Genomic DNA, 25180 nt, shown 5'->3' with positions numbered 1-25180 from the left:
CAGGCTTGGCGAGCCGAGGAGTTGAAAGAAAGCTTTCTTGGACTCTCAAGGTCTGGTAGTAGTGCTCCTTTATTCAGAGAATAGCAGGGGGGCAGGATCCATGTGCAGCAAAGATCTGCAGTGGGTTGAGGGTAGGGCTAAATTTTTAAGGCATAGGTATGTGAGTTATTTCTTTACAAAACGAAGGAAAGATCATGTAGAAAAAGTTGTTAAAATGGTATCAGAGCAGGTGGGGTCTGCTTATTCTGTGGTCGTATTAACTTTCGATACAAATCAGGTCAGGACATCCTATACTTCCCAGAGGATGAGAAAGATCATATAGATCGGCATGTAGGCCAGAACGTCTTGGGTTTCTCTCCCTGGGGCAACCTTGATCCTCATCACTCCTACCTTCAGGAGGCTTGAGACCTAAGCACCTAGGAGTGTGTGCAGCTTTCCCTCGCCATCCAGCTCTGCCCCCACCTTTCCGTGCCTCTGGAGCTCTGTCTTTGCCTGGCTGCAGCCCTCAGTGTTCCACAGCCTTGTATCCTGTGAGAGCCCCGTGAAGAGGGACTGCTGGGGCATGCGTCTTTTGGGTTCTTCCTTGTTCCACTCAACATGCCAGCTCAGGCATGGCTGTTAACAGTCCAGCCGGTTCCTCATTACCCTCACCAAGTCCTCTGCCTACAGCAGGTAGTGCCTTTGCCTGCTCTGCTCCCAGAGATGAAAGCAGCACCCTCTTCTCACCTGGAAAGGGCTCATCCCTCTGTCTTGTGACCTTCTACAGCCTAACGGGAAGCAGAACTCTTTCTTTACTACTTCATCATCATTTTTCACCACGCTGGCCTTACGTCATGCTCTACTAATGGAGGTACCTTAGTTTATGGTCTCCCCCTCCTTTCCTTTCCCCTCCCTGCCCCAGTCCAGACCCTTCCTTCTGTGTTCTGATAGCATCCAGGCTACTTAATCTAGTACACTAATACTATTACCTGTCTATGTCCCCCAGTGAATTGTAAGCTCCTCAATGGTAATTACTGCTCCTGGCACAGTGCCTGACATATACTACATAGTAGGTGCTTAATGAATATAATGGAATGAGTTGGATATTCTTTAATCTTCCATTATTCACTCATTCTTTTATCATTAAAAATCAGTTCATACATTACTCAAGCATTATAGAGCATCTACTGTCCCAGAAATTGGAGAGAAGAATGCCAAGAAAAATGGTTCCTACCCCAAAGACAGGGTTTCTGTTTTTAAGGGACTTGCCCTGTGTGTGTGTGTGTGTGCGTGTGTGTGTGTGTGTATTTCTTTTCCACTGACAAGGCTTAGCAAAAACTCTGCTAATGGAATCTCTCCACTCCAGGCCTTACCTGCTGCAGTTATGGGCACTGTTGGATGTGAGAGTGTGGGTGGACGGCCCCATGGGACAGGCGGGAGGCAGCAAGGTGGGGAAGTGCTCAGGGCACTCCTGGGAGGCCAGGGAAAAGCTTCCTAGGAAGGCTTCTGGTAGGTCCCCATCTCAGCTGCCCATACTTTGATTCTCTTCCTCCAGAAAAAAAGCATTTTTAGTTTTTAAACCAATTAGTTACAGATAACATTTGTAATTACCAAACCAAATTAAATAATTAATTAAACAATAAAGATGTGAAAAGCATCCCCTTCCAAAACTTCTGCATGTGAATTTAAAAATCAGTTCCAAATTCTTTCTGCATATTAGAATTTTGCTTTCTAGGCATGCAGGGACATACCATCCACTCCCTGTCATACAATGTTGAAAACATTCAGGAGCCTAGGCAAGAAATAAAGTCGTGCCAGACGAATAACAATAAGGTTTTGCTTGCAGGAACTTGCCCCTCAAAGCACAAAGGAGCTACGCAAGAAAAAGAGGGACAAACGTAAACAGACTCCATGGAGTCATGGAGTCGCTGGATGTTCAGGAGCATTTTAAATAGATGGATTCTCGAGGAACTGAACCGGGTGGGCCTAATCTGGGCAGAGGTGTAGCGCGGGGGCTATCAGGCGGGCATGCTGTCGGCAGGGAGCCCGTAATGGTTGTAGTCAAATTGAGGAAGTGATGAAGGCTAATTAAAAAGCACTTAGCTTAGGAAACAGGAAGCAGAACGCCGCGGCTGGTAGGCGAACGCGCGCGGCTGGGCGCGGCGCCAGCACGGAGGAGGCGGCTGGGCCGGCGAGGGTCTCAGCTAGCGGTGCACACCCTCCCTTCCTCCCGCCGCCTCGCCTCGGCCGGTGGGAGCCCCGCGGGCCCGGGCTGACAAGAACGCATCTTCTAAAGCCTGCGGAGCGCCTCATTCTCATTGATTCCCTCTTCATTGCAGATGTCGTTGAACTGCAGCGTTAATTTCACTGATAAACAGAACGCCGCGATGTTGGGGCAGCGGCATTTGAATGTTCAACAAAGCTTTCTCCATTCACTTTTAAAATGGAACAAAAGATTTTTGATAAAGTAAGATTAGAAATGATGAGGTACTAGTGGTGGCGGCTGTGGGGCGGGGGACTCCCCACATTCCGGCACCTCAAGTCTGAGAGTTTGGTTAGTATGCTGACTTCTCTTTTAGAGCTTTGAGTGTGTAGCTACTAATTTCCAGATGCTGACGTCCTGTTTCCGGTTGCCCTTAGGGATCTAGGGTGCTGAGTTATGAGTTACTAGACTAGTGCGATGCTGTCTTCCTTGGGCACCTTGGCAAATCCTCTCTGTATGTTTGCGACACAATCGGGAGACCTCCTTGACACAATCTTTCCTACTAGGCTCAGTCGAACTGATCATTATCCTTACTTTTATGAATGCATCAGTGAATTTTAAAAGTTGATCTTGTCAAACCAAAAAAAAATCGTTTTTTTTTGAATATCAAATGTTTCTTTACTAAAAGCTCTGAAGTTAAATATAAACAACTCGACTTTCCACTGGAAAAGCAGTTTGGATATTTATCATCTGCATGCATATAGCACTGTGTTGAACAAGGAAGTATAAATCCTGATCTGCCCCCAGAAAAGCTATAATACTAAAAATACTGTAAAGAGGACGCAGAGATGTTCATTATAATCATTAAATACCCAAATTCAGAAAGTAATAGTTTAACCGTTAATTATGTGACAAGTTATCAATCAGCATATATTCAAATAAGCTACATGAGGGGAGAGTTTCTTGTCACTTGTCTTCCTTGCTGTATCCTTAGAGGGTCTGGAACAATGCCTGGTGCACAGAAGGACTTCAGCAAACATTGGTTGAATGAGTAGAGTATGTGCTTGTCTCCAAAGTGGTTACTTAAGATATGAAACACTTATTTCAATAACGCTGTCATGGCTCGGACTATTTTTCGTAAGGAACTTTTCTTTGGGAATTTCCTTTAAGATCAGTTCCATTCCTTTACAGCCATACTTTAATTCTTGGAGCGAATCAATACACTCTGAATGAGTGAGTTTACTTGTGTTGGTTATCAGGTATGGATCCAAGTAACTTTCTCAGTTCATTCTCAAAGGATGAATTTACCATCCTTGAGGTTATTAGAAGAATGCCATAGGCTCTGAAAGCAGTTCTCCAAAAGGCATGCCAAAATGTTTGCATTAATAAAAGCTTCATTGAAAAAAGTGTCTAACTTCCTGAGACGAATACCTTGAAGGGAATAGAACTCATCTGATTTACTCTTGTATGTTTGATAAAAAATCAATTCCATTATTCATATTTACATTATACTCCTGGAAAGAGCTTAAGTGCTTTTGACTGAATAAAGAAGGAGGCATAAGAATTGTTTGTTCTATACCACCATTCTTCGAAAGGTTTAAGCTGGCTGAGAATAGGAGCTGTTTCTTCCTTATTGATTCAACTCCCATACTCTATTGTTTTCTCCACATTTATTCACTTCCGGAAATCCCAGAATGTTTCTTTTCCCCATGTTTCATAAATTATTGTTTTTAATCACAAAATAATGTGATTATTTTTTTTAAAACTCATATATTATAGAATTATATATAGTAAAATGTTATCTATTTGGAATAAAGAGAACAGATTCAACACATAGCCACAACTCAAATTCCACTACAATGAAAGCAAAGGGATTCTCCCCGACCCCAAGCATTTCTGTTTTGAAATATGCCTTACTTAAGAAAATGTACTTAAAACAGAATGTAAAAACTTAATGAATTATAAAATGAATGCCATGTAACCATTACCTAATTCAAGAAAGTGAGCATTGCCACTACCTTAGAAGTTGCTCTGGGTGTCCATTCCTTCCCTTTCCTTTCCTCCCCGACTCAAGATAACCAATATCCTCTTGTCTTTGTGGTAATCGCTTTCTTGTTTCTCTCTATACTTTCCTATCTAAGTAGGCATCTGTAAACACCATGGATTAGTTTTTCTTATTTTTGAACTTTACGGAATTGTGCATAAGGTATGTTTGATCTCTTTCAGTCAACATTATGTTTAAGATTTATCCATGTCATTTCTCTTTGTTGCTTAGGATTTCATTGTATGAATCTACCATAATTTATCTGTTCTACTGCAGATAAACCTTTGGGTTGTTTCCACTTTTTGGTTATTACGACTTGTGCTGCTTTGAACATGTTTGTACATACCTCCTGGTACACATGTGCACGTGTTCCTGTTGGTATAGAGCTAGGAATGAAATTTTGGGTCAGAGGGTGTGCAATGTACACTCCCAAAAATACCATAAGAGTTTCTGTTCCTTTGTATCCTTGTCGATAGTGGATGTTTTCAGTCTTTAAAATTTTTATATTCTGGTGAGTGTATAGTCCTCCAATTTTGTTCTTCCTTTTCAAAGTTATTTTGGCTCTTCTAGGTCCTTTGCATTTCATATCAATTTTAGAATCTGCTTGTCACTTTCTACAAAAATATCTTACCGTTATTTTGAATGAGAATGCATTGAATCTATAGATCAATTTGGGGGAGAGTTAGCATTTATTATTGTCATGTATTTTTCTTTTACATGCATTATAAGTCCTACTGTACCTTATTGTTTTTGTTTAATCAATCAGTTATTAAAAATGTTTATTAATTGTATTGAGATATAATTCACATACCATAAAATTCATCATTTTAAGGTGTACATTTTAGTGTTTTTTCTATATTTGTAAGAGTGTACAACCCTCATCACTATCTAATTTCAGAACAATGTCATCACCCCAAAAAGAAACCCTATATAGTTATGTGTCATCTAACAACAGGGATGCATTCTGAGAAATGCATTGTTAGGCCATTTCATCATTCTGGGAACATCATTGAGTGTACTTATACAAACCTACATGATATAGCCTGCTGCACACCTAGGCTACAGTGTACTAATCTCATGGGACCACCATCATATATGTAGATATATGTAGTTTGTTGTTGATGGAAACATTGTTATATGGCACATGACGGTACCTGTTAGGAGTCACCAATTATCTTTTTTTTTTTTGAGGAAGATTAGCCCTGAGTTAACATCTGCTGCCAATCCTCCTCTTTTTGCTGAGGAAGACTGGTCCTGAGCTAACATCCATTCCCATCTTCCTTTACTTTTTATGTGGGACGCCTGTCACAGCATGGCTTGACAAGCTGTGCATAGGTCCACACCCAGGATCTGAGCCGGTGAACCCCGGGCCGCTGAAGTGGAAAGTGCAAACTTAACCACTGCACCACCACGCCAGCCCCACCAATTATCTTTTAAAGAGATATAAATAATAAAAAATGTTACATATTTACTAATATAGGCATCTCTTTCAGTATTTTTATTTGTGTAGACCCATATTTCCATCTGGTATCATTTACCTTCTGCCTAAAGCACATCCTTTCACATTTCTTGTAATGTGGTTCTGCTCATGATAAATTTGTTCAGCTATTTTTATATCTCTAAAAGCCTATTTTGCCTTAATTTTTGAAAGCTATTTTCATTGCTTATAGAATTTTAGATTAATAGTTTTCTTTTCTTTTAGTCCTTCAAAGATGTTGCTCCACTGTTTTCTTGCTTGCACTGTTTCCAGTGAGAAATCTGCAGTCATCTTTATCTTTGTTCCCTGTGTGTAAAATGTCTTTTTAAATCTGGCTGCTTTTTTTTTTTTTTTTTTTAAAGATTGGCACCTGAGCTAACAACTGTTGCCAAGCTTTTTTTTTTTTTTTTTTTTTCTGCTTTATCTCTCCAAATCCCCCTGGTACATAGTTGTATATCTTAGTTGCAGGTCCTTCTAGTTGTGGCATGTGGGACACCACCTCAACGTGGCCTGACGAGCGGTGCCATATCTGTGCCCAGGATCCGAACCGGTGAAACCCTGGGCCAGCACAGCAGAGTGGTGAACTTAACCACTCAGCCACGGGGCCGGCCCCTAGATCTGGCTGCTTTTAAGAATTTCTCTTTATTACTGGTTTTAAGCAATTTGATGGTAGTGTGCTTTGGCATAGTTTCTGTTATGTTCCTTGTGCTTGTGTTTCTTTGAGCTTCTTAGATCTATGGGTTTAGAACTTTTATCAAATTTAGAAAATGTTTGACCATTATTTCTTCAAATATTTTTTGTCTCCCTTTCCTCTCTGTGATTTTCTTCTGTCTCTCCAGTTACATATTTATTAGGCTGCTTAAAGTTGGCCCAGAGCACGTGGATGCTCCTTCCTTCTCTCTCTTTCTTTCTCTCTTCTTTTTCTTTCTCTCTTTCTCCCTCTATTTGCTTTGTCCCTCTCTTCTTCTCTCTCTTTTCTGGAATTCTTTTTTCTCTGTGTTTCATTTTGGAATGTGTCTATTAGGATGTATTCAAGTTAACTAATCTTTTATCCTACCTTATTCTAATCTGCTGTTGATCCTATCCAGTGTATGTTCCTCTAAAACATTGTAGTTTTCATCTCAAAAATTCAATTTGAGGGCCGACCCGGTGGCTCAGTGGTTAAGTTCGCACATTCCATTTCAGTTCGCCGGTTCGGATCCTGGGTGTGGACCTATGCACTGCTTGTCAAGCCATGCTGTGGCAGGCATCCCACATATAAAGTAGAGGAAGTTGGGCATGGTGTTAGCTCAGGGCCAGTCTTCCTCAGCCAAAAAAAAAAAAGAGGAGGGTTGGCAGCAGATGTTAGCTCAGGACTAATCTTCCTCAAAAAAGAAAAACTCAGTTTGAGTCTCAAGTATGTTCCATGTCTGTATTTAATTTTTTTAACATATGGAACAGTTATAATAACTGTTTTAATGGCCTTGTCTGTTATTGTTGTCATGTAGTAATGCTACATATATTTTTAACTGTAGAAGACATTATTATTCTTTTACAATAATTGTTTTTACAGTAAGTATTCACTTAGATTTATATGTTTACATATGATTCACATGTTTACTATTATTCCTAATTTGCTTTTTTTAAAACATTTTTTGTAGTACTTTTTTGAAATCTTTAATTTTGTTATACACTGAATCTATCAGTCATTTTCTTTAAGCCTCTGGATCTTGCTTAGGAAGATTTTGCCAAACCAAGATTATAAAAATATTGTTGGATAATTTTACCTATATTTTTATAAATTTTATTTTTTAATATTGAGGCTCTTCATCCATCCAGATTTGAGGTTCTGTATTGTGTGAAGGTAAGAATCTGACTTAATTTTTTCTAGATGGTTATCAGATTGACTCACTGCTATTTCTTGGATAGCTATTCTCTTTCTCTGATTTGAAATATAATCTTATTATATAATTTTTTCCTTATAAACACGAGTCTTCTATTTTCTGCCACCAAAGCCTTGATTTTTTTAAGTACTATAAAGTACAATAATTAATATGGGACTACAGTGTGACAAAAATATTGCCTTGTATTCTATCCTGATAGGCCTCTGCAATTGGAGAGGAATCTAATGCTTGTAGCTCTATTAATGACAAACATATAGCCTGATAGAAAAAGGCAGCAGGGCTCTCTAGGAAAAAAACGTGATGTAGGCAAAACCGGGGGTCCTTTCTCCTTTCTTCTGAACAGGCTTATGTAGTCTCTGGGGTTCCAGGATCTTCACACAATCCCGGTCTACACAGAGCTCTCCCCCAGACCTGCTCTCTTGGGGGCGATATCTGTTTTTCTGAACCTCCTTTTTAACCATCTCCTCCAAATTCTACTCTCATCTTGTCTATATTAGAAAGACTGAGAAAATAATTTATACTAAGGTATTGATGACTGACTGGCAAAGCTTTAATGTAGTCATGGCCAGTGTGATATAAATGTGTATCAACGTATATCCTTGCGCCTAAAGTAAGCAATCGTGATGTACTTTTTTGCTGATACTGGGCTTGACCTGCGACCTTTTCTCAACATAGCACTTTAGGAGTCCCTAATACTTCATCAGAATTGGCATGTGGGTTGCAATTAGTTTTCTATACTTAGAATAATGTTTTCTTTTCCTAGGAGAAATAGGCGTTGAAGAAATGGGGCCGTGATGGTGGCTGTATTAGTTTCCTAGGGCTGCCACAACAAAACACCAATGCCTGAGTGTCTTAAAACGACGGAACTTCATTGTCTCCCAGGTATGGAGGCTAGAAGTCTGAAATTAAGGTGTCAGTAGGACCATGCTCTCTCCAACAGTTCTGGGAGAGAATTCTTACTTGCTTTTTCTAGCTTCGGGTGTTTGTCAGCAGTGCTAGGCATTCTTGACTTATAGATGCATCACTCTAATCACATGGCCATCTTTTCCATGTGTCTCTTCACATTGTCTTCCCTCTGTATGTGTCTGTGTCTGTCTATGTCTAAATTGCCCCTTTTTACAAGGACGCCAGTCATATCGAGGTCACCTTAATGACCTAATTTTAACTTGATTACCTCCGTAAAGACTCTATTTCCAAATAAGGTCACATTCTGAGGGAGCAGGGGTTAGGACTTCAGCATATAAATTTTGGAGGGACACAAATCAACTTATAACAGTGGCACTCACATAAAGTTATGGGTGGAAAACTTTTCATCTGTGTATGACAGCAGCCCTGTGAGGGTCAACCAGTCCTGTGCTAAAAACATAACATTGCCTGATAGTGGAAGAACATTGAAGATAGTCATTATTAGTTATGTGGTTAAAGAGATTCTGGGCTGAGAGTCACAATCCAAAATGAAACCCTTCACAATTTCCAGAGGATTTAACAGGATCATTTCATCTGTGTTCTTATTTAGCTCTATTTTAAAGGGATTTTGAGGCAGTGTGTATTGCTCACTGAATTTCTCCCAGGCCTTTTCACTGTAGACACAGCAATGCAAACAGAATCTAGATCTGAACACACTGGCACGTTTCTAGAACAGATGTTTGTTCCTTTGTTTGTTTTTAATGAACCTGGAACATTTTTGAGCTTATGAAGGAAGAATCTAGTTCTGTTGTATTGACTTTCTGGTATCACAAATTATAGGTCAACTGAAATTTATGAGCACAGGCTCAGCACGCTTCATGTGTGATTTGAGTTCATCTATGGGAAGTGAACAGAGGCAGGAAGTAAATTACGAAGTAAGGAATAGTATTCACTAGGCATTTATGCGATTTCTTGGTCAGCACATTAGTTGATTCATTGTTAAAAAAAGAACTTACTAGAGTGTGCTTTATGAGGGATTAGCTTTTTATTGCTTATATAAAATAGGCATAATCTAATTTTATTATTAGTGCAGAACAAATGTGCTAAGTCTTGAAAGGTGTACTCATCCAGGAATAGACGAAAACTGTTCTTGAGGTTGAATTCATTTGGTGCTATTTGGGAAAATATTTTAGGTAATTATACACATGGGTGATGCCACCCAGCTACTTGCTGTTTCTTTATTAGTTAGAAATAAATTCAATATTGTTTCTTTATTAAGGAAATCATGGCAGAAGGGCATAGCCCGTTAACCACAATAGTATACTGATGTCTTTTATTCTGCAGGTGGTTTGCTATGAGCAATTAACCTAAAAACTTGTTTGGTGTGTAGCAGGCGGAGAGACTATATGGCTTAGTGGGCGCGCATGCCCTTTGGAATTATACAGTCCTAACTCCAAATTTCAGTGCTGTTTCTGTGCTCTCTCAAGTGAAGTTCCTTATCTAGCTGAACCTCAGATTTCTCACTTTTAAAATGAGGGCAATGATACCTCTCTCGAAGTATTATGAGGATTAAATCAGATTGTCATTGTAAGGTGCCTGGCCCCAAATTAATTTTGCAACAAAATTAGTTTCCTATCTTTTCTCTCAAATCCCATTTTTTGTTACATGATCATGTGACTTGATTTCCATCATTTTAAACCAAATCCCAGCTCTAATAGAAGAGGGAGCTGTCAAAATTGTCTAGGTTCAGCATTTTAAATAAAACCACTTTTTTGTAGGAGCAATGTTAGTGTAAGATATGTTAGGAGAGAGAACCTAAATATCAAAAAAGCGCATACTCAGGTGCTAAGCTCTTGCTCTGGGGAGCTCCATTAGGCTTCTTAAGTAATTTGGAAAGGGAGGAGCTCTAATATTATTTCCTTCTCTTTTTCATTGTAGTCTACGCATAAATTCAGAAGGGTCATTCATTGGCCTTTTGGGCCATTCTTTCACTATTAAAGAGATATTAACTTTGGCTCTGTTTGCCAAGCTTGAGACAGCCAGGATGACTGGAAAAAGGAGCCCGCAGGTCCTTGCTTTAATTTTGTAAAACTTTGTAGTCTTGTTTGGACAATTAAATAGATGATAGAAAAGTGTTTTTTTTTTTTTTTTTTTTTTTTTTAAAACAAAACCCTTAAATTTCCTAGCGTTTATTGAAAAGTCTTTATTCAAGCCATCAGTTTTGAAGAAATTATCTTCTTGTAATTCCGGGGAACTAAGCTTGGGTACAGCTTTTAAAAACAAACGTTGCATGGACTGCAGTTTTTGTTTGAATGGCATCAATATTAACAGATTGCCTTTGTCAGCCTACAAAAACAGAAATCACTTCAAGAGGCAAAGCGTTTATTTGGGATCAAAGAATTGTAATTCGGGGAGCAGAGATTCAGCAGAAACCCAAATAGTGTTCCAATTACAGAGTGAAAGAGTAGGGTTTTTATGGGGAAAAGAGAGGGGTAATTATGAAAAGAAGAGGAAGAGAAAAAGTCTTCTATAGGTGTTAATAAGCTGGGTTACTCTTTAGCTATACGTGACTGGTTACTGATTCTGTCTCCAGAAAGACAGTCCATAATCATCAGTTTTTGTGGCCAGGATGTCTGCTTTCCTGTTAGTTTCACAAACAGTTGTTTGGATGATGGTGTTGGTTTGGCCCAGTCCAAAGGTCTGGCCCAGTTCAACTAGACCAAAGGTTCAAGGAGTAAGAAATGCGGGCAGTTCTTTTGAAATGGCTGCTCAAGCTCTATTTCAAAATGGCTGCACTTATGTCGACTTTTCACGCCTTGCATATGGCTATTGTATAGTATTCTGTGATTTTTTTCCCCTGCTGAGTTGTTATGTATGCATGCTCACTGGTTGTACTGTTTGACTCACGAATATCTATCTTTGCTTTAAAAATGTGTGTGTAAGCATTGTTGGGTGGTGCTAACCATCTGTAATTTTCTTCATTTCTCAATAAAGAAATGGTGTTAAATGGTCAACAATTAATTGGTTAGCCACATAGGATTTTTAAGCAAGCTGCTGCTTTTTAGAATCAGGGAAAAGAGAATCTATCCATGTGCTTGGTCTATGATTTGGACAGAACTTTGCTACCCATAGCTCTTCTTAACAGCAATGGGTGCCAGCAGGGTTATGACTCCAACTCTAGAGTTATTGCCCCAAGAAATAATATTTCAATTGTAGCTATCTCTATGAGATATCTCTATAAAGATTCTCTTTTACTTTGTGCTTTGAAACATAGACTGTCAATGGGCCGACTCTTGTTATGACTAACGCTATCAATGACATAGGTAGCAGAGGTATATATATCAGTAAAGATTTTCCTAATTGAAATATTGAATGAAATCAGTGAGGTCTGCTGGAAACCACACCAATAGGTAATACTCAAGCATTTTCCAAAATCTATACATTGCCAGAAAATAATTATTTGAGATAATCTAGAGTCTTTTTTGGTTTAATAGAGTGATTTTCCACCCCAAAATAGTAATACAATGCCAAACCTTCTCTAAGTTGCTCTGAAGATCTATGAGAGTCTTACTTAGACATGTTGTACAAACAAGCACTATCTTCTCAGACACATATTGCTTAAGTGTGTTTTAAGAAAAAGTGTGATGTAAGCTGACACACTGGTATAAATGTGTGAAAATGATAAATATAGCAGAGAGCCAAAGCTTTACTCTGCTCAACACTTGATATATAATTTCCAGTGAAGTTATCTTTAGTAATTAACCTCTGATGTTTCTTAAAAAGGTCTGCTAATCTGATTCTTATTTTGGGTGCCTTGGAGTTTTAGATGATTGTTTTAAGACACTTAGAATTACTGCTGTTTTTCTGACGCTTGTCAGAAGAGGGGTGGTTTTCCTAATTCCTAATGCAGCAGCAATAAGAACAATATTTAGCACTTATGAGGCTCCACTTCTCGGTTTCAAAGCACTTTACAAATATCAATTAATTGCTCTGAATGAGGAGTTCTGCAGCTGCTGGAGAAAAAAAAAAGGAGCACACAGTGATTGGCTCATTATCATTTACAGCTGTTGAAAAATGTTCTTCAAAGAAATAATTACAGATTTTCATATATGTATTTAAGGAAAAGAGAAGCAGGGAGGAAGCTACTAAGGGTCTTTTTTAACAAACGACTCTTGTCTTTCCATTCTGTTTTGAGAGCAGCCGCTTTATTGCAACAATGATCCTTCCTTGGACAAAAAGAAGAGAAGGGCTATAACAGCCCTCTCCAAGAAAACGCAAAACAGTAAATCTTCTTTTTGAAAATAATCTCAATCTCACCACTTTTCAATTTCAGGCTGTTTAGAATTTTTGTTTATCAGTAGTCGGACTGCTGGTGGACTTTGCTTGATGCAGCCTTATTTAATGTCTGATCCAGTGTTGGCTTTGTCCAGCTTTAATTATGCATGAAAACAGAACAAGTAGACAATAATTGATAGTGCTTCTTGCCTTGTTTTCAGCAGAGCTTTATCACCACAGGGGGCCAAAAGAAACTATCCAAACTGTCTCTCTGTCACCAGGAAGAAAAACAAGCAGCCCTGGCCATGGAAACAGATTTCTTTCTTTCTGTTTTCTTTTTGATTCTTTTTTCTTTCTTTCTCTTCTTTTTCATAATGTGAATCTCCTGGTCGGGCAGATAAGCTGCTAATTCTATTAATTTTCTTATCAAAATCAGCAAGGTAACTGAAGCTTCCAATTTAGTAATTTATTATCCTGAGCAAGCTGTGTGGAGTGCGCCTTTCATATTCTGTAATTGGCACTAGAGGGGAAGAGACTTTCAAGGGAGATGCACTCAGCTATCCGTTTCCATTTCAGTTGACTATTAAGCAAACAAATGGAGTGTCCTTTCATTGGCTTAAATCATTAAAAATGATAAAGCTAGCAATTCTACATTTGAATATATGCCAGTGGATATCTATGCATGAGGTGCTGACCCCTAAGACATTAAAATATGAGCACAATAACATCCCTCTATAGGATTTTGTCATCAATAAAACATCCAAGTGCGATATGTTAATTGACATGCAAAAGGCCAAAATTTATCACACATGTAATCTGACCCTTATTATTACACCATCCCCCAAGCCTCTGGAAATAAACATCTTTCCTTTGCATACTGAGTGCTGGATTCTTTTGTATATGAAAGCTGGCTGCTTACACAGTGGGCTCAAGTAGTTAGGCATTGAAATAGAAACCAGTATCAAAGGCAGGAACATCATCAGTTGGAAAGGAAAGAAAGTGGTGAGGAGGTGGATGCCAGGAGGGTGTGGGACTAATTCAGATACGGATAGAGAAGGGAGACTAGATTTTGGGTGGGAAAAGCAGCTACTTCTTGTTTGATGTCATTTGAAAAGCTCGGGAAGTCTCCTCTGCCCAAATATTACTCTCAGTAAAATAGAAACTCAAATTGTAGGCGTATATATATATATATATAAAATGAAATACTACTCAGCCATAAAAAAGAATGAAATCTTGCCATTTGCAACAACATGAATGGACCTTGAGGGCGTTGTGCTAAGTGAAATAAGTCAGACAGAAAAAGAGGAATACTGCATGATTTCACTTATATGTGGAATCTAAAAAACAAAACAAGCAAACAAAACAAAATAAAACTCAGACTCACAGATACAGAGACCAGATTGGTGGTTGCCAGGGGAGGGGATGGCAGGGGCTGCAAAATGGGTGAAGGGGGTGAAGAAGTACAAACTTCCAGTTATAAGTCGCAAGAATGTAATGTACAGCATGGGGAATACAGTCAATAATCTTGCATTAACTTTGTATGGTGATAGATCATAGCTAGACTTTTTGCAGTGATCATTTCATTAGGCATACAAACGTCAGATCATTATGTTTTACACCTGAAACTAATAGGATATCGTGTACAAATTATACTTAAATTAAAAAAGAGAAAGTGCTTAAGCTGGAATTTGAATTCAGAACCATAAGATTTGAAACTCTGTTCTCTAATCACTGTGCTATTCTTTCTCCATACTTGGGTTTCTGGAAGAAATAACACCCCAAGCCCTTAAATCTTCAATATAAATTGCACTTTGAATTACACCATACCCAAACCCTTGAATTAGTTTTTGGTGCTTAAAACTTCAAAGAAAACTCATATTAAAAATTGAATCACTGTTTCTTATGAAATATAGTTTTGACAATTTGGAGCTTCCTGGGAGGAACAGGCCAGGGACTATTTTCACTCTGCAGAGTGCTGTCCATGGTGCCTATGGCTGGGAAATGTACTGCGGTGGTGTGCACAATGATTTAGACATTTGTTTGGGCTTTTAATCTTTTCTCATCTACACGCACCACCAAAATAAAAACCAGTGAAGTATGTACCCTATAAATCTGCTTGTTCTCTCACTCCTCAGAAATATTTCAGAAAGAACTTGACACTTGTAATCAGACCTGGGCTTAGATGCTGCCTCCTCTTGATTCAGCAGTCCTGCACCCTTTCCTTTTCCATTTTAAACAGCCTGAATGTAGTGCAGGCCAGAAGGGCATGAGCTGGGGCAGTACTCCTGTTGGAAGGTGTAAAATGTACTTTTGTGAGATGAATTTCCACCTGACTCCAAAGTATGTAGATTGTTGAGTTAGGAGAAGAACAAGTAGAAAGGGAAATTACTAAGTGTTACAGATTAAACACTTGGGGAGAAGCCACTGGGTTTCACAGAGGATGCAGCAAAAAGGCAGGTGTATGACAAACAGTGACACAGAGCAAGTGTTCTTTAAGAAGAGAGTCACAAAAGACCTTTGGAGATTATTTACAAACAGAAGAGACTTGACAATAATTAGTAAGATTTAGGTCTAAAGAAAGATTATGTGGTGCCTTGTTAAAAAGAGAAGAGACAAGAGGAAAATAGATAATAATTATCAGGGGATAATAATTCTCTGGCTTTCTGGGAGGTGTGCAACATGTAAGAATAAGACAGAATGACTTGACCTGGTGAGGGGAAATATGGAAAAGTAGACCAAAGGAAGGGGGAAAAAAGGCAAAACTATATTTCTGTTAATTATTACTATTTACAAAACACTATGTGTCATGCACTGTGCTATGTGCTTTCCCTATATTATCTCATAATATTGCTATTTCCATTTTATAGATGAAGAAATCGTCTAGTTCTCATTCTATGCTCTAAATTATTTTGGAAGGACATAACAAATATGTTGAACTTTAGAATTTTTGTATGTCTGCTATTAGTGGAATACTAGTTATAAAGGCATGGATATTGTGGATTAAAAAGAAAAAGTATGTATGGAACAAAGAAGTTAGAGAACAGCTGATTCAGTGGTTTGAATAATGAACTAAGATTATGTAAACCCTGGTTAATAATAGTATTGAAGCCTGATACCTGAAGGTTACGGTAGATATTCAGTAAGAACATGATTGCCTTTTGACCTTGTTAGGAATCTTGTCAATTTGCTGTTTTCTGGTTTAACTTCAGGGGTGACTTCAGTCTCCAGGATTTGTAAATTTGTTTTGCAGAAGAAAGAGAATGCCTTCAGGGAGGTTGCAATCACCAGATGGCCAGCCCCCAGTAGCTGTTGCAGATTGCCCAGGGCTTATCTGGAGTGACCCTTTTGTTTCTCCAAAGCTCCTCTTCCCAAGCCCTTTAGCTATATAAAACACCCTGCCTTTTGCTCTGGATAAGGTGGGTTTGAGCGAATCCATGCTCCCACCTTCTTGTCTTGGCCAACTCGAATGGGATCTTTCTCCATCTCCAAGCACTGATGTCTCAGTGTTTGTTTTGCTGTGCATAGGGCACAAGAATTTGAGATTAAGAGATTCAAATGTGTGAGTATAATGGCAGTCAAGTCCCAGAAATTCTCTGATCTTCAGTGTAAGATAGAACAAAGTTTCTGCTGTTGTCTACTCTACAAAAATATTTTGAAAGTGATCAAAACAGGCATGATAAGGAAAAGCCTGATTGTAAAGAAAGGCATTTATAAGACAAATTATTTATAATTTTAAAATGACCATAGATATGCTTTTCAGGGATGCATGATGCTTTGTAAAGCTAGCTAAGATAAAACTAGAACTCTGTTCTCCGTTTGCTTCCAAGTTTCCATGTGTATCTTCTGTGTACAGAGGTGACTTTGACTTCAAAGGGCAATGGGAATTGGATCTGGTATGAAAATGGGACCAGGAAATATATGGTCTTTCAAGAAAAGGTCATTACATACTGTACAGAAGCTCAACTTTTATTTTGATTAAATACGTTTTCTTTAGTGAGATTTACTAGCTAATTACTTCCCCTGCTTTGTGGCTTGGCAAGACTTACCTGATCTATAATATCTACTGAAGAACTTTGAAGCCTCAAGGTTTGTGTGCTTTTATGTAAAATTATTAATATTAATAATAATTAAGCATAAGTGGTAACTAGGGTGGCCCAGATGGCCTTTCCATCTTTCAAAAACTTTTTTATGTTCTTAGTTTCAAAAGGTAAAGGTGATAATGCAAAGATACAAGTGACATTTCAAATTAAATTATTGATCTTGGAGTGAAGTTTAAATAATTTACTCAAGAAGGGGATTGCTTTTCACTTTTATCAAATTGGAAGCTCTAAATACCATCTGCTTATGTTGGAGGAAAACTTTTTGTCTGTTTGTTGTCATGCTGAGTTTGGGGATCCTGTTGACCTCATTTTTAAGACCCTCATCCATTAATCTTACTAGGTATTAGTTGGTATCACTGGTAATTAGTCTTTTAAGTTGCATCCAGATGGAATGTATAAATTATTAGAAATTTCCTGCCAGGCACATGTGTAGATGATTCATGGACCTGTAGCAACTTGCTCTGTCTCTGATGAGAAGCTATGAAGATTATGCAGTTGGAAAGACTAACCTTCACCCTTTGTCTTTATTTCAACAAGTGCTGGCCATTACTTCTGGTATATCTGGAAACACAACAAGCTGAGTTCTTTCAAATTATTTTAGACTTACTTTACATTCTCTGTCACCTACCTCTTTTGGTTTTCTTTTCTGTTCTTCCTTCTTTGCTATCAGTAGCATGTCTCTCCAGAAGCAGACTTGTCTGTAGTGAATGCAGTATTGCCCGAAATCTCCTTGTCTTGGCCAATGGTAGTGGAGTTGGAGGTAAGAGGAGTGACCAGATTAGATTTTGCTCAGTGGGAACTTAACCTTGAATATATGTGTTATCCAGCTGCAATCCTAGCTTTAGGCACATGAGATCTGGCATATAGATTAAAGGAAGGAAAGTTGGCCATGGGGCTTATGGCTGACTTTCTTGTATGGTTTTCTTATTGTTGCACTTTCCCCTAGATAAACCCTGGTAGCCACCTACATTTTAACAAGCCTCCATTCAGGTAGTGAGGCATTTCTAGAGAAAGCAAGATGAGAAATTGGTAGGACTATACATTTGTGATTACTGTATAATTAATGTATAAGTTAGAAATTCAACGTAAGCTAGCTTAAGCAAAAATGGAAATTTATTGGCTTATTTAAGTGGAAAGCTAAAGTTGTAGTCAAGCTTTAGATGTGGCTGGACCTAGATATTCAAACAGTATCATCAGGACTCTGCTTTTCTCTTCAGCTTGATGGCAAGATGACATCTAGCAGCCTTAACTAAGCTTACATATCTTTGTACTTGTAATAGCAGTGAGAGGAAAAGAACAGCCTTCCTGATAATTGTAGTGAAATTTTTAGGCTCTCCTCTGATTGGCTTAGCTTGGGTCACATGCTCATCCTTAGAACAATAACCTCAAGTGTCAGTCCTAAGTCTACCCCTAGGGTCAAGGGCCAGGCTGGGTCTACTTAAATCTTTTGGGCTTTGCATGCTTACAGTAGATGGGGGAGTGGAACATGTGTGTCAATAATCAAGCTCAAAAGTGTTCTCAAAACTGCTCAGCACTCCTGCTACAATCTTCTGGTCGAGGTGCCCTTCAATCCTTAACAAATATTTTAAACTGTCTCTACAGTTATCAAACCTCTGATCTCCCCCTACCTCGCCTCGAAGTTTTCTCTGACTCTCAGTGATGAATGACCTTTCCTTCTATTTTACAAAGAAAGTTCACATCGGGGCCGGCCCTGTGGCTGAGTGGTTAGGTTCATGCTCTGCTGTGGTGGCCCAGGATTTTGCCGGTTCGGATCCTGGGCACAGGCTCGTTGGGCCACGTTGTGATGGCATCCCCCATGCCACAGCTGGAAGGACCCACAACTAGAAAAATATACAACTATGTACCAGGGGGATTTGGGGAGAAAAAGGAAAAATAAAATCTTAAAAAAAAAAAGTTCACATCAAAAGATGAAAAGCCTCGCCATCGATTTCCTGTTACCTAACACTTATGCAAATACAAGGGCTTATATTTACATCCACCATCTTCCCTTCTGTTTCTTTGGAACACGGGCTCCTCTTTCTCTTTATGGCCAGTGCATTATCTGTGCTTTTTCTTGCCCTCTAACACCTGTTTACTAACCATCCCTCATCTCTTTCATGCACATTCTACTGCATTCTGCTACCTGGAACATTCCCATTTTTTTTTACTTTTTAATAAAACTGCCCGTTAATCCTACATCCTTTCTCTAGCTACTACCCCAAAGCTTTCCTTCCACCAAAGCCAAACTTCTTGTGAACAATGACAATCCTTGTATCTCCATTTCTTCACCTCCCACCTGTTTCTTAATCCACTCTATTCTAGCTTTGACCAAAACAGCAAACCCTATTATGTCCCTTTTGGTTAAAATTCTTTAATGCTTGTCCACTGCTCTTAGGATAAAAATCCAAATTCTCAAAATCGCTTAGAAGGCCTTAGACATTCTTGCTTCTATGGAGATCTCCAGCCATATCTTCCACCGTCTCCTCATTTTGTACTACGACCATCGTCTTTCAGTTTCTCATACATATTATATCACATTCTCAGCAGGAACTAGGTGGTACATTCAAATTGTATAATTGATGAGCATTTATGAGGGGTTGTTTATAAAGGTATAGTCAGGGTTAAGAGAAACCAACAAGAGATGATAAAGCATCTGAGAGCTGTTACCAAGAATGTAGGTCATTTAAGTACCAGAGGAAGGAATGATTACAGGTTCCTGAGATGACCTCAGCTGTAGCTATGGGATAGGCTGTCTAACAGGAGCTGTACTCTTAGAGAGATGATCACAGTAATTGCCAACCCAAGGCCCAGCAGAGATGGAACCAGGAGAATAAATGCCGCAAACAATTGGCTAAAAGTTAGGAGGATCCAGAGGGCAAAGGACCAGACTGACGCATAGAGGTTAACCTTTTGGGGTGCAGAGCAGGACAGAGAAGGGTAGAGAGTGGATTAGGAAGGCAATGGATAATCTCCAGCTCCTTCTCACCACGGCAGTTTTGCACAGTCTGTTCCTCTGATTTGATACCCCTCTTTGATGCTGATCCTCTTCAACTAGTTAATTCTTTTTCATCCTTCAAACCTCAGCTTAGTGTCTGTTTTTTTGGAAAGCTATCTTTAATCAACTCATAGGTCAAGGCCGTTCATTTTGCTCTCATGGAATCTGGTTCCTTTCCTTCTCAATATTTATCTCAGTTTGTAATTTTCTTGCTATTAATGTGGTAGTTCAATTAACATCTGTCTCCTCCATAAGGCTCTATACTTCATGTGACTGGTGACTATGTCTGATCTGACTCACATTGCAATCCCTAGACCCTACCATACAATGCCTGGCATATAGTGGGAACTCCCTAAATACCTGCTAAATGAATAAATAGGCTGGAAATATAATTAAAGCACATGAAAACATTTACCAAATCTCATTTACAACTGGTTTGTGACTCTTTTCTTCAGTCTCTTATCTTTAGTCTGGGCACTTGGTGTTTTGCTAGGCTGACCAACTCTTCAGAACTTTGGCCAGATGGGCATCATACTGCCTATTGGTAATGCAGCTTGAGATTCATGATTCTCCTATGACATTTTAGGTAAATGCATTGTTTTTCCATTGTTAAACTTGTGCTTGGTCAATCACCTTTCACTAAATGCAAAATGTCCAATTGACACCAACATGCTTTTCTTTCTATGGCGGAAAGGGGTTTAATGCATTAACAATGACGTAGACAGATACTCTTGAATGTGGTGCCTTCTTTGCCATCTCAGTTCAGCTCAGGTAATACACATTTATCTAGTTCCTACTATATGCCATGCATTGTTAAATACTGGAGATGCCAAGATGAATAGGACATAGTCCTACTTTTAAGAAGTTTAGAGTCTGGAGGGGGGAACAGACATGTAATTAACTGATGAATATACAGTGTGGTAAGTGCAGTGATTAGAAATGGATTTTCTATGGAGTTAATGAAGCCTCGGCTTCAGAGCTCCCACTTAATGGGCCTCTTCCAAAGCCCTAGCAGTGTGTTCACATGGTCATATGTTTTTGTGAAATTTGCAGATGTTAGCTATTTTAACCGCACTCAGGTAGGAGAGCATTCTCTCTCTTCTCTGACTTCTCCTGCATCTCATTTTCCCTTGTGTTAAGTAACATAAGCCTAGCAGTTGGCATTTTGGGAATTTGAATAAGGGGAAGTTGAGTCAAGGATACATTTTGGTTGGGTTTGATGGGATATATTTAAGTGTTTTTCAGTCACTTCCATTTATAGTTATGCTGTTGCTAATCATCTTGGTATAGAAATGGCTTCTAGAAATGTTTGTATTGCCTGTCATGTCAACTCACCTGACATTGTGACATGAAGGTACAGGGCCAGAGTTTGTAGGATGATATGAATGTGTCCCACAGTCCTGGCACAAAAGGATGCGGGTGGAGAAAAACAAGACTTGAAATAAATGGAGCCAACAGCTAGTCTGTGGAAAATTCTTGTCATCCAATGTGTAAAACTATAAGTGACGGTTTTGACTGTCATTGATGTCTAGTTAAAATGGAATATCTTTCATATACAATTATAAACACACTCTATATTGTTTTTTGGATGGGAATTATGTGAAATAGAATTGATCAGAAATTCTCTGTTTGTAGCAATACAGGGAGTTTGTCTGTGTATAATGTAGCATGTTTTATGAAACCCAACTATCAATAATAAAAAACAAATGTTGATCAACTGTGACAAAGGACTGAATTGTATTTCTCCTCTCTCTGTGGAAAATATTAAAAAATCATTGTCTTATGAAGAAATGATAAAGAGTATGCAATCAACAAGTAGGAAAACACGTAGAAAAGGTATTCTAAAGTTTTCAGGCAGTTAATTAACTAAATATGATGTTATTTTTTGTTTTTTTTTTGTTTGATAGATGGTTTATTTTTCAACTTTTTACAATTTGTAATTTGATGTGATTTTTCTCATTATAAATAATATTAATTTTTGCATCTAATTTTTCACATAATCTTGTATTCTTTTGCTTAGAGAGGGTCGCAGAAGTTGTCTTAGCTTTAGGCCCCACAAACCTGGAGCTGCCCTGGCGGTGATAGAGGAAGAAACTAACTGGTGAGAGAGTTTGCAGTTTTGAATGGGGGCAGTAAGGGAAAGGCAGTGACTGAATGCTTCCCTTAAGAGGGAACATGAAAGCCGAGGTCTAGAAGGTGGGTAGGAGTTTTCCAGATAAACTCTCCACATTGCAGAGGGGCTTGCCCAAGTCATGGAATGTCTTTTCAATCTTGTACTCACAATAGGGCACTTTCCCTTACCTGCTTCCTTGAGGATGGTTGCTCTCCTTTTTATGCGTGGGTTGTAGAGAGAGGAAGTTTGGGATGGAGTCTACAGGGGCCTGTGGATTGATTTTGAGTTCCCTATAGAAAAAGGGGGCCAGGAACTGGTGGAACCTCAAGAGTGTTTAGGACTCCAGGCGCAGACAGAACTGTTGTAGAGCCTAGGTGACCATTTTCCTGTGTCTGCATGGAACCTAGCTTCATTCTGGGTTCAACATTTTGGCATAGACAATGGGGTAACTTTGATGGTGTGTGATAGCTGGAAAGTTTCTCTGAGTGGCTCTGCAGGCTGCCGAGGTGAGTGGAAATCAGAGGCAAAGAGAAAGAACAGGTAGCCATCTAGCCTTGTGGTGAGTTCAGCTGGCAGACTGGTTTGTGGGCTTATTTGTATATTCAATAAATATTTATTGAGTGCCCACTATGTTCTAGATCTTATTCTAGGCTCTGGGACCACAGTAGTGAGCAAAACATAAAACTCCTGGCTTCTATGGAATATGTGGGAGATATCCCTTGAAAATGACAAGAAATAACAAATGGAACTTTGTAGCGAAAGGGCGTTATGTTACCACGCAGGTATGGGCAGCTGTGACAGTGGACTTTTGGTTTCCAAATGTTATAATCAAGCTTAATGCAAATTTTACATTACACTCTATTATACTACAGTGCATGTTTTCATACAAAAAATGAAGTTTTCCCTGACAACTCTTTGAGAAAAACTGATAGTCCAGGAAGACGTACTGTGTGTATCCTGGTACATAAACCCCCAGTGGAAGCTTTACAGTTCATCGAAGAGAAACCATGTGAAGGTTTTCAAACAAGAGAATAATAGAGCTAGGTTTGTGTTGATATAGGTTAGTCTTCTCTGTGGGCTTGAAGTCAGGAGACAGGGAGACTAGTTATGAGGCTAATGCAACACTGCAGACTGGAGATGAAGGGGGCCTGAGGCAGAGCTCGGGAAATTGGAAGGGAAGAGAAGGGTCAGATTCAAATAATACTTGGGAAGTAAAAGCAGCAGAACTTGGAAACTGATTGCATGGAGTGGGGGCAGGATTTAGAGAAGTTGAGGAATATTCTCAGGACTTTTAGAGGGGATGGTGAGGCCACCAACTGAGAAGGAATATAAGGTGGAAGAACACGTTAGGGATAAAATAATGAATTCAGTCTTGTATGAGTGAAGTTTGAGGTGTCCATGAATGTTTGATGGCAATGACCGTTAGAAAGTTTGATTTTCAAGTCTGTTGAGAGAAGTGGTGTGGACTAGAATTAAAAATTGGCAATTACTGGAATACAGGTGATGCTTAGAGCAGAAGTAAAGAATGAGATTGCTGAAGGAGAGTTGGGACATTAAGAAGTGGAAAGCCCAAGGATGGGACACTGGGAAATAGCTAGCTCTTATAGTGTGGGCAGAGGTGTGGGGGACTTCAGGACATCTGCACGGGGCCCAGAGAAGTATAAGAACCTTCTCTATTATTCTCTTGTGGAGTGAACATACATGGAGTTGCTGAGCCTCATTTCTTCATTCAAGAAATATTTATTAAATATCCTTGGATGTGTTGCAACATTTCCCACTAATTACTTGGTGACTGGCTCAGATGCCCAGATGGTTGTATTGTTGAAAACACATATGATTAACTCCTTGGTGGGAAGAAATGGCTCTAAATAAGGTCCCATGGCCCATAGCAGGAAGGCCCAAGACATTGAGCATGAAGTCAGCAAAGTTGTTGTGAAGACTGGCCAGATGGAAACTGGGAATGCGGGGCATGTGTAGCGAACGGGCTGGCCTGAGGGACGCCACGTGTTGGACACTGGAGGCATGCTGTGTAGCTTCTGTCCCTGAACCATGAGAGCATATCTGGTGTGTTGCTGGCAAGCACTGCCTCCAGCACAAGTGCCTGAATCCCTCCTTAAGCCATGAGGCTGTGACTTGCGGGTTTCCTCCCCCAAAGCAGACTTCACAATCTGTTCAGCGCTGTCTCTGCACCCGGGGGGTGGTGGAGGAGCTATGATTCACCGTCTGTGAGCCTATGGCAAGGAAAGAAGGACTAATGTCCTACTTTTGGAAAATGATGAAGAAAGAAAAAACTCCTCATCATTTTGGAAGTAGAGTTTAATTCTTATACTAGGTAAGAGGACACCTAACTGCTAGCAATAATCATCAATTTAATCCATCAAATATGTTCACAGAGATTTCAAGGTTGATAAAATTCTCAAATGGAAAATGTTAGGGGATCTAGGAAAAATTAGAATGGCCTTAGAAAAAAGACCTAAATAATTTAAAATAGTCTCAAAGGAATATAGAACATCAGAGAAAAGTTTTGGACATTTTTGTCTTTTAAAAAGGAAAATCTTAAGACACAGATGGCTTTTTTTTTTTTTTTTTTTAAGCAAGTGAACAGTTGTTAATTCCAATTGTAAACACCTTTCCATTTTTGTTTCCTGCACTGGACCCCTTTTAAAAATTTTACAGAGCAGGTGGCTGTGTGTTAGCTGCTTTAAAATACACTCATTTGATCCTCAAATACTTGTGATATTGGCATGATTATTTCTACAAAGGAGAAAACAGCTCAGAGAGGTCGTGTACAGTGCTCTTTTCTCAAAGCTGTTAAGTGACAGAACTGGAATCTGAACCCAGAGAGCAGGGCTGGGTCTCGGTCTCCATATTCTTCTACCGTAGCTCCTCTTCTTGGTTCTCCCCACTTCCCACATTAGGTACTACTATATATATTTTTGGATTTTGGGGTCACGTCTCCTAATCAATTTTACATCTGAATCAAGAACTGGGTTACGGGAATGTCATGAGACAGGGTAGCCTGAATGCCCTGGTGGTCTTGCATGCTGTCTCTGCCAGGTATAAAGTGCGAGGGAGGGAGAAGTTACGGTTTATTGCTCATCTCCCTTCTTGTTTCTCCTACCATTAAAAGATCCACCATGGGAAACTGTGAGTGGGGGGTGAGGTGGAGGGGAGCAGGCCTCCCCCGTCAGGCTCTGAGTCACTC

General features: G+C 39.3%; 1 long non-coding RNA gene across 1 annotated transcript in view; it reads right to left on the bottom strand.

Annotated features, from left to right (window-relative positions):
• LOC139083377 (uncharacterized) overlaps window positions 1-25180 on the bottom strand; it is a 78503-nt gene that overhangs the window by 35413 nt on the left and 17910 nt on the right. The window contains exon 2 of the long non-coding RNA XR_011540047.1: window positions 17496-17601. This is a non-coding gene — a long non-coding RNA (uncharacterized lncRNA). The remainder of the gene's footprint in view (window positions 1-17495; window positions 17602-25180) is intronic.

Source organism: Equus przewalskii, chromosome 5 (assembly GCF_037783145.1).
Source record: "Equus przewalskii isolate Varuska chromosome 5, EquPr2, whole genome shotgun sequence".
In the NCBI taxonomy this organism is placed as follows: Eukaryota; Metazoa; Chordata; class Mammalia; order Perissodactyla; family Equidae; genus Equus; species Equus przewalskii.
This window is presented reverse-complemented; position numbering and strand designations above follow the sequence as displayed.